Source organism: Coffea arabica, chromosome 8c (assembly GCF_036785885.1).
Source record: "Coffea arabica cultivar ET-39 chromosome 8c, Coffea Arabica ET-39 HiFi, whole genome shotgun sequence".
NCBI classification, from domain to species: Eukaryota; Viridiplantae; Streptophyta; class Magnoliopsida; order Gentianales; family Rubiaceae; genus Coffea; species Coffea arabica.
This window is the reverse complement of record NC_092325.1, coordinates 14,058,535-14,071,245: the sequence shown is the minus strand read 5'-3', so window position 1 is coordinate 14,071,245 and position 12,711 is coordinate 14,058,535. Positions and strand designations below refer to the sequence as shown.

Sequence of the window (12,711 nt, the reverse complement as noted above, 5' to 3'; positions counted from 1 at the left end):
CCTGTCGAGATTGGAGGGATAAAACCCATGCCCATCGACAATAAAAACGGTCAGTGGGATAAAACCCGAGCCTGCGGAGGTTGGAGGGATAAAACCCATGCCCATCGACAATGAAAACGGTCAGTGGGATAAAACCCGAGCCTGCCGAGGTTGGAGGGATAAAACCCATGCCCATTGACAATAAAAACGGTCAGTGGGATAAAACCCGAGCCTGCCGAGATTGGAGGGATAAAACCCATGCCCATCGATAACAAAAAAAATGGTCAGTGGGATAAAACCCGAGCCCGCCGAGGTTGGAGGGATAAAACCCATGCCCATCGACAATAAAAACGGTCAGTGGGATAAAACCCGAGCCTGCCGAGATTGGAGGGATAAAATCCATGCCCATCGACAATAAAAACAGTCAGTGGGATAAAACCCGAGCCTGCCGAGGTTGGAGGGATAAAACCCATGCCAACGGTCAGTGGGATAAAACCCGAGCCTGCCGAGATTGGAGGGATAAAACCCATGCCCATCGACAATAAAAACAGTCAGTGGGATAAAACCCAAGCCTGCCGAGGTTGGAGGGATAAAACCCATGCCCATCGACAATAAAAACGGTCGAAATGAAAACACCGATTCTATGCTATCGAACTGAAAGACCAGAATGCATGTTGCTTAAAAGGTAATAAACCAAGAAAAACTTACTTGGCGGACTTGCAACTCTTTTGATTTTTCAAACTTTAAAAGAAAGGGAGTAATGATGATTTTTTTTTTCGGAAATGTATAGCAACACTTGGAGCTCAACCCTTCTACCGTTTGCCTCAGTGTGAATCATGCTTAATTAAGCCAGTATTGTGTCACATAATTTTCCTGCAAAAAGGAAGAAACGAAACAGTTGTGATGAAAATACTGCCGCCACCATGTGATCCCTTCGCCTTGAGAACCATGTAAACATGAGTTTCAGTATCGCCAAATTGCTCCCTTAGGTTTGGTCGGTAATCCCCTTCAGAATCCTTGCAACTGTTGAATGTCAACTAACCATACTTTATTATCACAGGACCTTCGATTTCATGACTTCTTTGGGATAAATTATAAGGGATTGTCTTTTGAATAAGACCCAAAGAATAAGAAACATAAATAATTAATTAAAATTAAAAAAAGGTATTATTCATCATGCAATAATGCTAATGTAAAATAAGTAATGATACAGAATAAATAAATTGCAAATAGAATAGTAAAACAAAATTGTTGAATTTTTGAATATAGGCCCAAGGATCAAAATTTGGATTCATATTTAGAGGATGGCCTTTGATGAGGAAAAATGTTCCATCTGACCCTTTCGTAGTCATCCATTTTGGAATTCATTGTCGGCACAAGAACAACAGTATAAACGAGACCCAAATCAACATAGTCACCAGCTTTCAGACCTCAGCATCTTTTTCTTTGTTGTTAATCCTCTTGTATTCCAAACCCCTACCTCAGCGCCCTTTCGGGTTTTCACTAAGGTTACCCCCACCCTTTTCATTTTTTTTTCTTTCTCTTCTCTCTTCTTCTTTTTTTGTTTTTTGTTTTTTTGTTTTTTTTTGTTTTTTTGTTTTTTTTTGTTTTGTTTTTTTTTTGTTTTTGTTTTTGTTTTTAGAAGGTGCCCTTTCAGGTTTTCACCTAGAGACATAGACAAGACAATTTTAACCCCAACTATATCAATGCAGTCATACTTTGATAATGAGTAGCATCAGTGAGACAATCTTCTCTGACATGTTTCAAAAAAATTTGTATTAACATCATTTGCTAGTTGATTAAGGAAAATTTATTTTTATTTTTATTTTTATTTTTCTCAAAGTACTGCAAAAGATGAAATTCGGCAAATTTGGTTCTTGTGATTAGGATCGGATAGAGTAGCAAAGGAAAGGTTATGGCTTGAAAGGCTTGACAGCGGATCATATGATGGGTTTGCAATCATTTGAGATAGCATCTTTCAAAACTTACCCCGATCTAGGGTGAGAAAGAGATAAAATTTGCCCCAGTTTAATTTTGACAGAATCTCTATTTTCTCTCTCTTTTTCTTTCTATTTTCTTCTCTTTTTTTCTATTTTTTCCTATTTTCTTCTTTTTCTTCTTTTTTTTTCTTTTTTTTTATTTTTTTTATTTTAAGAAACAAATTGCCCCAGTATGGGGTTAGTGATCTTAAGGGACAACCAAGCGAAAAGGAAAATGGTTATGAAAAGTCAAAAGGAAAGAAGAAAAATGAGGGGTAGAATATCGAAATGTACAAATGAGAGGAAGTATGCCTGAAATCCGTCTCTTGCAGTATTTTTAAAGATTTTGTTTTTTTTAATCAAATGAAAAACTTTTTGCACATGTCCGCATTGATTGGTTGGGGAAAAACTTGACCGTCCATTTCCATAAGAATAAGCGCTCCTCCGGATAGCACTTTCTTAACAATGAATGGTCCTTGCCAATTGAGAGCAAACTTCCCTTTAGCCTCATCTTGCATTGGAAGAATCCGTTTCAAAACCTTATCTCCAACTTCAAATAAGCGGGGCTTGACTTTTTTGTTGTAAGCCCGAGCCATTCGTTGCTGATAACATTGTCCATGGCACACGGCATTCAACCTCTTTTCATCAATCAGAAACAACTGCTCCTGACGTTCTCTGACCCATTCAGCTTCTTCTATCTGAGCTTCCATCAGAATACGCAAGGAAGGAATTTCAACTTCTGCAGGCAGGACTGCTTCCATTCCATACATAAGAGAGTAAGGAGTTGCACTAGTAGAAGTTCTGATAGTAGTTCTGTAGGCCATCAATGCGTAAGGCAGCTTCTCATGCCAATCCCGGTGTGCTTCAGTCATCTTACGAATGATCTTTTTCAAGTTCTTATTTGCGGCTTCGACGGCTCCATTCATTTGAGGCCTATAAATGGCAGAATTTCGATGTCTGATCTTGAACTGTTCACATAATCCATCCACCATATCGTTGTTGAGGTTTTTAGTATTATCAGTGATCAACGTCTCCGGTACCCCAAAACGACAGATGATATTATTTCTCAAGAAATCCGACACCACCTTCTTAGTCACATGCTTATAGGACGCGGCCTCAACCCACTTGGTGAAAATTCAATCGCCACTAAAATGAATCGATGCCCATTTGAAGCAGGAGGATCAATAGTTCCGATCACATCCATTCCCCAGATCGAACATGGCCATGGAGCAGTCATACCATGCAATTCTGTAGGAGGAGCACGTATAACATCACCATGCATTTGACACTTAACACACTTTCTAACAAAATCTACACAGTCATGCTCCATGGTAAGCCAAAAATATCATGTTCTCATGATCTTCTTAGCCAGTAGATGCCCATTCATATGTGGCCCACAAACCCCACTATGCACTTCTTTCATCATATAATCGGCTTCCTCTTCATTGATGCATCTCAGAAGGCCCAAATCAGATGTTTTCTTGTATAGCACTTCTCCATTCAAGAAGAATCTTGATGACATTCTGCGTAAGAAACTTTTTGCAACAGAATCAGTATCAGGAGGGTAAGATCCCGTTTTCATGAATTCCTTAATATCCTTGTACCAGGAGCGACTATCAGTGCCCCTTTCTGTAACCAGACAATGTGCTGGCCTATTCTGAAGTTGAATCTGTATAGGTTCAATCACCAACTCATCTGGATGTTGGATCATCGAAGACAGAGTAGCTAAAGCATCAGCAAAGGCGTTACGAGTGCGGGGAATATGTCTGAGTTCCAAATTTCTGAATTTGCTGGCCAAACTAAGCAAGTTACAATGATACAACATAATTTTTGAATCTCGAGTTACCCACTGTTTAAGCGTCTGGTGCACAAGTAAATCAGAATCACTGAATGCTATCAGGTCCTTGATCTCCATGTCCAATGCCATTTTCAATCCAAAAATACAAGCTTCATACTCAGCCATGTTATTGGTACAAGGAAACTGTAATTTGGCAGTAGCAGGATAATGTTTCCCTTCAGGCGACACTAAAACTGCTCCAATTCCAGCTCCAAAAGAGTTTGATGCACCATCGAAAAATAACCTCCATCCAGGATGCTGCTCACTCATGTTCTCAACTGCTCCAACGAATAGAATTTCTTCATCAGGAAAGTAGGTATGCAATGGTTGGTAATCATCATCTCTTGGATTTTCTGCCAAATGATCTGCTATAACTTGACCCTTGACTGCCTTTTGTGTTGTGAAGACAATATCGAATTCGGAAAGGATCATTTGCCACTTAGCCATACGTCCCGTGGGCATCGACTTTTCTAACAGGTATTTCAGAGGATCGGAACGGGAAATCAAGTAAGTGGTATAACCGAGCAAATAATGTCTCAACTTCTGAGCTGCCCATGCTAAAGCACAACAACTTCTCTCAAGGAAAGAATAGTTGGCCTCATATGCTGTAAATTTCTTACTCATATAATAGATGGCTTGTTCCTTTCTCCCAGACACGTCATGCTGTCCCAGAACGCATCCAACAGCCTCATCAAGAACAGACAAATACATAATCAGAGGTCTCCCTGGCTGAGGTGGCACTAAGACCGGAGGATTTAACAAATAATTCTTGATCTTATCAAAAGCTTGCTGACAATCTTCATTCCAATCCATCGGCGTATTCTTTTTCAACAGTTTGAACAGAGGCTCACAGGTAGAGGTTAACTGTGCAATAAATCAGCCAATGAAATTGATCTTTCCAAGAAAATTCTTCACATCTTTTTGACTTTTTGGAATGGGCATATCTCGAATTGTTTTTATTTTCGCAGGATCTATCTCTATACCCTTCTTGCTGACAATAAAACCCAATAACTTACCAGCCGGAGCTCCAAAAGCACATTTTGCAGGGTTCAACTTCAAATTATACTTCCTCAATCTTTCAAACAGCTTCTTTAAATCAACCAAATGATTTTCAACCTTCTTGGATTTAATTATGATATCATCCACATAGACCTCCATCTCTTTGTGAATCATGTCATGAAACAGGGTAGTCATGGTCCTCTGATAAGTGGCTCCAGCATTCTTCAACCCGAAAGGCATCACTCTATAACAAAAGGTTCCCCATGGGGTGATAAAAGAGGTTTTCTCTCTGTCTTCTTCTACCATCAAAATTTGATGATACCCAGCAAAACAATCACCAAAAGATTCAATTTCGTGTCCGGCAGTATTGTCCAAAAGAATATGAATATTTGGCAAAGGAAAATCGTCTTTCGGACTGGCCTTATTCAGATCTCTGTAATCAACACATACTCGCACCTCCCCAGATTTCTTAGGCACTGGCACAGGATTCGATAACCAGATGGGATAATGAGACACCATGATTATCTTAGCATTGAGCTGCTTCACAATTTGTTCCTTTATTTTGAGACTCATTTCTGGTTTGAATTTACGTGGCTTCTGTTTTACCGGTAAAAAATTTGGATCAGTTGGCAACCTGTGAACCACTATGTCTGTAGAGATCCCTGGCATATCATCGTATGACCATGCAAACACATCTTGAAAAAGTATTAAGAATTCAATCATTTCCTCCTTCTGTTTCCAATTCAAATGAATGCTGATTTTAACTTCTTTAACCTCCGTCTTAGTGCCAATATTGATGATTTCTGTTTCTTCTAAGTTGGGTTTGGGTTTCTCTTCATACTGTTTTAAATCCCTTGAAATAGACTCAAATTCTTCCTCAGTATCGCTCTCGCTTTGAATTTCAGATTGCATGATTTCAAGTTCATGAGAGATATCGAGATTGCAGCCATCGAATTCCAAATTGGTGACATCCAAAGGGTCAAAGGATTTTATTTGTGGCCATCTGAAAATAGAATAGAACATAAGTAATAAATAAATAGCAAATACTGGAGAAGTCCTTCATTTCATTAAATTCAAAATGCATCGTGACTTCACAAAGAGATAAATATACAGACATGATTGCTATTTAAAGACATATTTAACCCAAACCTTTATTTTCGTTTCAGCAATTTTCTTGAACAAAGCAAGTTATATTAACTGAAACAAGAATAAAGGTTTAAAAGATGAAAGCAATTTCTTTTAACAAAAGATCCAGACTACTGTCCTATCTGGATGTGATCTAGACAAAAGACAATCCCCATAAATTTACCGAAATTCCCTTCGAGAGGGAAGATAATCAGCAGTCCAATTCTGAATAGCTCCTTCGGTAATTGGCAAAAATTCTGCATTCTCTGATGGCCCCTCCTCACAAGTAGCCCCAACAAATAGCTGAGACAGGTCCACTTCAATCTCCTCCACAGGATTCTTCGTTTCAGGCTTAATCACCTCTGATGGACGAGGAAAAGTGTGATATAGCGGTGGGATATTTAAGGCAGTTTGCTTGCCCTTCTTTTCAGCTTGTCTTCGAGCTTGCATTTCCCTCCTATCCTTAGCAGTTGGATGAAATCCCAGTCCAAATGTATCCTTTTGCGTCGGGATCTCTAGTGGCTCCAAAATTCCTTGCAATTCCTTCCCAAGACCTTTTCCTATTTCATATCCGCCTCGAATCATCTCCCTAGCCATCATAATACTGGCCTCTGGCAAATCTGATTGAGTCGACAACTTATCCTTGGATGCCCATCCCACGGAGACGATGTCAGCAACGTGATGAGATGAAGTTGGAGTCCTTTTTCTATTTTCACCATTGAATTTTGCATCAACGATCATGGTATAGTCATCCTCAGCAAACACTGTAATGAGTTGATCATTCGCAATAAACCTCAACATTTGATGCAGAGAAGATGGCACTGAATTGGAAGCATGTATCCAAGGTCTTCCAAGTAAAATGTTGTAAACACTGGAGAAGTCCATGACTTGGCAAGTAACTTGGAATTGAGCAGGGCTTATCTCCAATACCAGATCTGCTTCACCCATAGATTCCCTCCTTGAACCATCAAATCCTCGAACCATAGTTGCAGATGGACGGAGTTTAATATCAAGAAACCCAAGCTTGGTGAGAGTGTTCCATGGACAGATATTCAACGCTGACCCATTATCCACTAAAACCCTCGGCAACAGCTTTCCATTGCAACGGACCGATATATACAAAGCTCTGTTATGCCCGATCCCTTCTGCAGTCAGATCATCATCGGAGAAGGTAATATGATTAGCAGCAAGTACATTCCCCACAATGTTAGAAAATTTATCCACCGGAATATCTTTAGGGACTTGAGCTTCGTTCAGAATTTTGAGCAATGCTTCTCTGTGCAGCTCGGAAGTCAAGAGAAGATTCAGAAAAGAAATCTGAGCAAGCATCCTATCCAACTGCTCCACTATTTTGTACTCGCTTCTTTTCAGCATTTTCAGAAAATCTACAACTTCATTTTCAGACACACGAGGCTTGGGTGTCGGAGATTTAACTTTGGCCTTGGATTGAACATCAATATCGGAGTTTCCCACAATTTTCCCAGATCTAGTAATAGTAGATATATTTTCCTTCAAACAATCTTTACCCCCAATTAACAGACTGGGCTCCTCGTAGTTCCATGGTACCTCTTGCAAGTTATTGACAGGCATTTGCTCTGGAAATTCGAAAATGGCAGGCTCTGATATATCCCATTCAAAAGATGGAAGATCCAAAATAAAAGGAACCTCAGAATTGTCAACCTCGGAAGGCCCTCCTTCTACCATAAACGGCTCCTCTTTGTCAAACCCAAAAGATTTTAACTTTTCCTCAGCACTATCCTTAGTTATGGACTCTTCAACAGACAGTAGTTTCCTTATCTCCGCATGGTCAGTCTCCATCACGCCAAATACTTCAGTTTCATCTACAATGTATTGACTGGGGTCGACAAAATCTTCATCAGCGATGATAACCCCCACAGTGCTCCCATGCTCAGGTAAAGGATTCTTACTAACATTCGGTCCTTGCTCTCCCTTTCTTCTGAGAAGGATATCTCCAGAGTCAATCATGTCCTGAATCTTGTGTTTTAAAGCCCAACAATTGCCAGTGGTATGACCTGGACTTCCAGAATGATAAGCACAACTTGCCTGCGCATCATAACCTGGAGGAATGCCTTTGGGATAAAGTTTAGGAGGGACGGTGCCAATTTTCCCAGCCGCTTTTAACTGCTCATACAATTGATCAATTGGTCGACCCAAATTGGTGAAAGTTCGAAATTGTTTCTGAGTTTGAACTCCATTGGTTTGAAAAGGATTTTGAGGAGGGTTATTATTTTGCAGGGTTGGTCTGGGATGGTAAATGGGGCGAGTGTGATTTTGAAATACGGGTTGTGGAGTTAGAGGTAAGGGCGATGTATTCAAATGATTAGGTCGGGAATGATGGAATTGGGTAGTAGTGTAGTAGACTGGTTGAGGGTTAGGATAATATGGGTAAGGAACAGAATAGGTGGGATGGTTTCGGATTCTGGGTCTGAAAGACGGGCCCTGATCCCATATAAAAGCAGTTTCTCCTTCTTTCTTCTTGAATGGAGGCTTTTTCCCATTGTTGCTTTGATTTTGTAGAGCATCTAATTGCAACTTTAATGCAGACACATTAACAATCTTTCCTGCTTTGACAAATTCATCATACTCCTCCAATTTGTTAATGATAGCAGCAAATGGACTTCCAGTCATGCGGAAGATCTCTTCAAAATAGGGTGGATCGTGAGCCTTGATGAAAATACGAACAATCTCCTCCTCAGTCATAGGAGGCTCCACTTTGGCAGCTAACTTTCTCCACCGTTTTGCGTAGGTCTTGTGATCTTCCGACGGCTTTCTTTTCGTACCCTCCAGTGTGGTTCGTGTTGGCGCCAATTCACAGTTAAATTCATACTGCTTCACAAAAGCAGTTGATAGATCCAACCAGGTCTTGACTTCTCCAGACTTCAAATTTGAATACCAATCTAGAGCATCTCCCTCCAAACTTTCCGGAAATAGACGCATAGGCAAATTCTCATCATCCACAGGTTTACCTAACTTGTTGGCAAACATCTTGATGTGCGTCTTTGGATTTCCAGTTCCATCATACTTGCTGAATTTAGGGGTTTTGAATCCCAACGGTAGCTGAATATCCGGAAAAAGACACAATTTATCGTAATCTAACCCACCATGCCTGCTCAATCCTTGATTCTTTCTCATAAAATCATCGAATCGATCCAACCTTCTTAACAGATCTTTGTCAATGGGTGTAGGTTGTTCTTCCATCGCCGCCTTCCCTTGAGATGCAGTATCCAGTACAAAAGGCTCTGCAGTATGGTGGTGGGGTCCCTGAGGGTTGGGAGGATATTCAGATTGGTTTGTGGATGGATTTGAGGGATTTGGCTACTGGTTGGGTTTATCAATACATAATTCGGATGCATATAGGAAAAGTCTGAATTTAGTCGAGTAAAGGTATTTTCAAGAGGGTTAGCGAAAGGAGGAGGGAAAGGTGTTTGGGTAGTGGATGTGTGGGGTGGTTGATAGTCTTGTGCAGGTGGGTGATTATCGATAGGTTCTTGGTCGTTTGGGACACCACCACCATTGTTGCTGGCGACCAGCTGATCAATTACACGCCTTTGTGCGGCCATTTCAGCGCTTAACTCATTGAACTTACCAAGTACATCACTTAATTGAGCTCCCAATGCTGTGAAGTCCGGTGATGTAACCATAGCAGATCTTTCCGAAGTTTCTGGCACTGAACTCATGTTTACAGACTGTCTCAAGGCTCTACTTCGGGACCTGGTAATGATGGGGCTTTTTCGGGTAGCTATTGTGAAAGATACCTGATAGTGGAGAAAAGAAACTGATTTAGGAGTGAATTTTTTGTCAAATTTCTGTAATTTATTCAAGAAAAAGAAAAGAGAAAGGAAGGAAAAAAAAACATGAGTTAGTAGATATTTAAATAATTCGGATGCATGTCCTATGGGGGAGCCCTTTTGTGCCAAGGGTAGGCCTAACATGATGCAACACTTTCGGAATGAGACCCGTTGATCAAACCTGTTATTGACAATCATTTTGTGAAAAGGGCGAGATTTCATTTCATTGCAAAATACCAAGTACATTTGTTTACATCATGTCACGAAGGCGACTTCGTACAAGGTCACCAAAATTTCTGAGCCTATCCAATACAAAATCTCTAGTTTCTCTAGCATACGGAATCTTGACACGTTCGGCTTGATCATGTAATTCCCCACATTTCCGCTTCATCTCTTGACGCTTTTCTCGCTCCTTTTCATATAACCTTTTGTTTTCCTCTGCCCTTTCCTTGTGTGCCTCGACGGATTTCTTCAACTGTAGAACCTCCTTGTCCTTGGTTTCAATGATGGCTTTCAACTCCTTGATCTCCTCATATGGCTCACATTGCAACCCTTGCGTGGTGGAGTTTCTTAACCAACCCTCATATTGGGAAGTTGCTATACCCTTCTGTTTGAGCTCCGGAAGATAACTAATGCATCTATCATTGGATATTGTTCTCCAAATTTCAGTGATTTGGCTCTTCATAGGGATCTCTTTTGGACATACTCCCTTATAAAAAAAAAACGGTGACTTCACCCAACTCAGATGCAGACGGTATTCCCTGGATGCGACCTAGTTGTCTGAGAAACCTCTTCGGGGTATATGAGATAATTCCTTGAGTACCCAGCAAAAGAACACATTCTGACACCTTAGTGCGAAGTACTGGTATAGAACAGTCCGTCCAATCCAATACCCACCTAATGTCATGATCTTGCAACGTTTCCAAGTAATTCACATATTCGGATGCGTTCTTCGGTAGACCCTCTTCGTTGACTCTTTTGTGATGTGTAACTACCCAATTGTATTCAACTACCGGCAAGCTATTGGCAACAGATGAGCGTCTCCTGAAATGCCCCATAGCCCATATATGCAGAACCAAATTCGCCCCATAAAAGAACTTTTCTCCCTTTTTGCAACTGTTACAGGCTAAAAGAATGTCTGCGAGAAGGGTCGGGACTATAGAACATTGTCTATCCTGGATTCCCAAAAAAAGATCATTTACAACTTTTGCTAATTTGAAAGCTATCTTCTGATCCTTTCTCGGGAAAAAATAAATCCCAGCCATAGCTACTCCATATACTAATGGCCTTTTGTGCTCCCATATGTCTTTGGAGGTGAACGTAAAATCTTTCACATGCCTCTCAAACCCATCGCGTGGTGCAAAACGTTCAAACAGGATATTCACGGCGACGCCCTGGTCTGATCCTCGTAATACCGACTCTTTCAATCCTATGATCTTGCAAAATTCTATCTTGTCTGAAGTGGTCGGAAAAACCAAGGCAGTTCCATGCATAGGCAGATTAAGGAGGCCGGCTACTTCCTCGAGTGTTATAGTCATTTGCCTATTACCTATTCTAAAAGCAGAACACTCTGGGTCCCAAAGATGCACTAAGGCCTCTACCAAATAACCGTTGGGTTTGATCTCCTTAAAGTCTCCAATCGGTCCCAAATATTGGGCTACTTGATGCAATTCACTGGGTAGCATGAAGGTAGGCCATCTTTGAATCTCAGTCGGTGGTATCAACAACTGATAAATTCGGCGAGGGCGATCCATCTAAAATGGAGAAAGATGTTTGTCAATTACCTTACCTACGAGTCTCATTCCTCCAGTTAGGCGGTAATTTAAACGTGCGGTCCCTTGAAAGGTTAAATACCCACGGGAAAAACAAAGGTTGGCTTTATTCCTAAACGGGATTCCTTACGTGGCGTTCCCTTTCTAGGGTTTATGCATGATGCCATTTTATTAAAGCAGGTAAATATGAAATGTAACCTAAAAGGATCCCCTTTTAAATGTTGGGGTAAGCCTAAAATGATATGTTATTATGCTGCGAATGCAATGCATTGAAATTTAAACGTGCCATAACAGGGTAGGCTCTTAGAGAGTGCCATGCCAGGACTCTTATTTTCTAGGGCTTATGAATGCAATGGAGACAAAAACCAAGAAAAGTTAGTTCAATCAAATGAATACACATAACCCATTATAGCAAAGCAATACACAGAGATAAAACAATAAAAGGAAAAGAGGGGTTGGATCCCTCCTCTTGTGAATGGTGTCCCTAATAGGGTAAGGCAGACTCTACCCTAGGTAAACTACCATGGATGCATGAGGTATTGGCTTACTAATGCATCTAAACTCGACAGGTTTTAGGTCCCCGAGCCTTCAGACTTGGAAACCAAGGGTCATCAATCCCAAGATTCTTTGTCGGTGGCTCGAGCGATTCCCCAAACACCGCTACGCACACATCGTGTCACGGTTACGTGTTTGAGTGAATCTATCAAAAATTCTCAACCTTCGACTAAAAGCTAAAGGCTATCAACCCAAAACTTAAAGCGGAAGATTGAGTGACCCCTCGGATCATGCTACGCACACATCGTGTCATGATCACACGTCCAAGTGGGCCGCCTAATCCTAATAGGGTGGAGTGGCGTGACAAGCCACTAAAAGAAAAATAAATAAGGGATAAAAAATAAAACGTATGCACGTATGCCAGTGCTCAATTTGGAGGGGAGGGATCGAGAACCAATGCGAGGTTTTAGGGTAATATCCCCCACCCAAATGCAATGCAAAGCGCGGTACGAACAAATAAACAAATAAACCATTCATCAGATACACGAAAGACGAAGAACGAATACGAGTGTGAAATGCAAAACATCCTAAAAAAGAAAAATGCAACCTAAAACATCCAAATATGATAAGTAAAAAGGATTAAAAAAAGAAAAGACAACTAAACCAAATGCTTGGACTCTCTAGGTCCCCAGTGGAGTCGCCAAGTTGTCGCGCCC

General features: G+C 40.8%; 1 pseudogene; it reads right to left on the bottom strand.

Annotated features, from left to right (window-relative positions):
• Window positions 1-2,317: 2,317 nt before the first annotated feature.
• LOC113718416 (uncharacterized) lies at window positions 2,318-11,266 on the bottom strand (annotated as a pseudogene).
• Window positions 11,267-12,711: the final 1,445 nt, after the last annotated feature.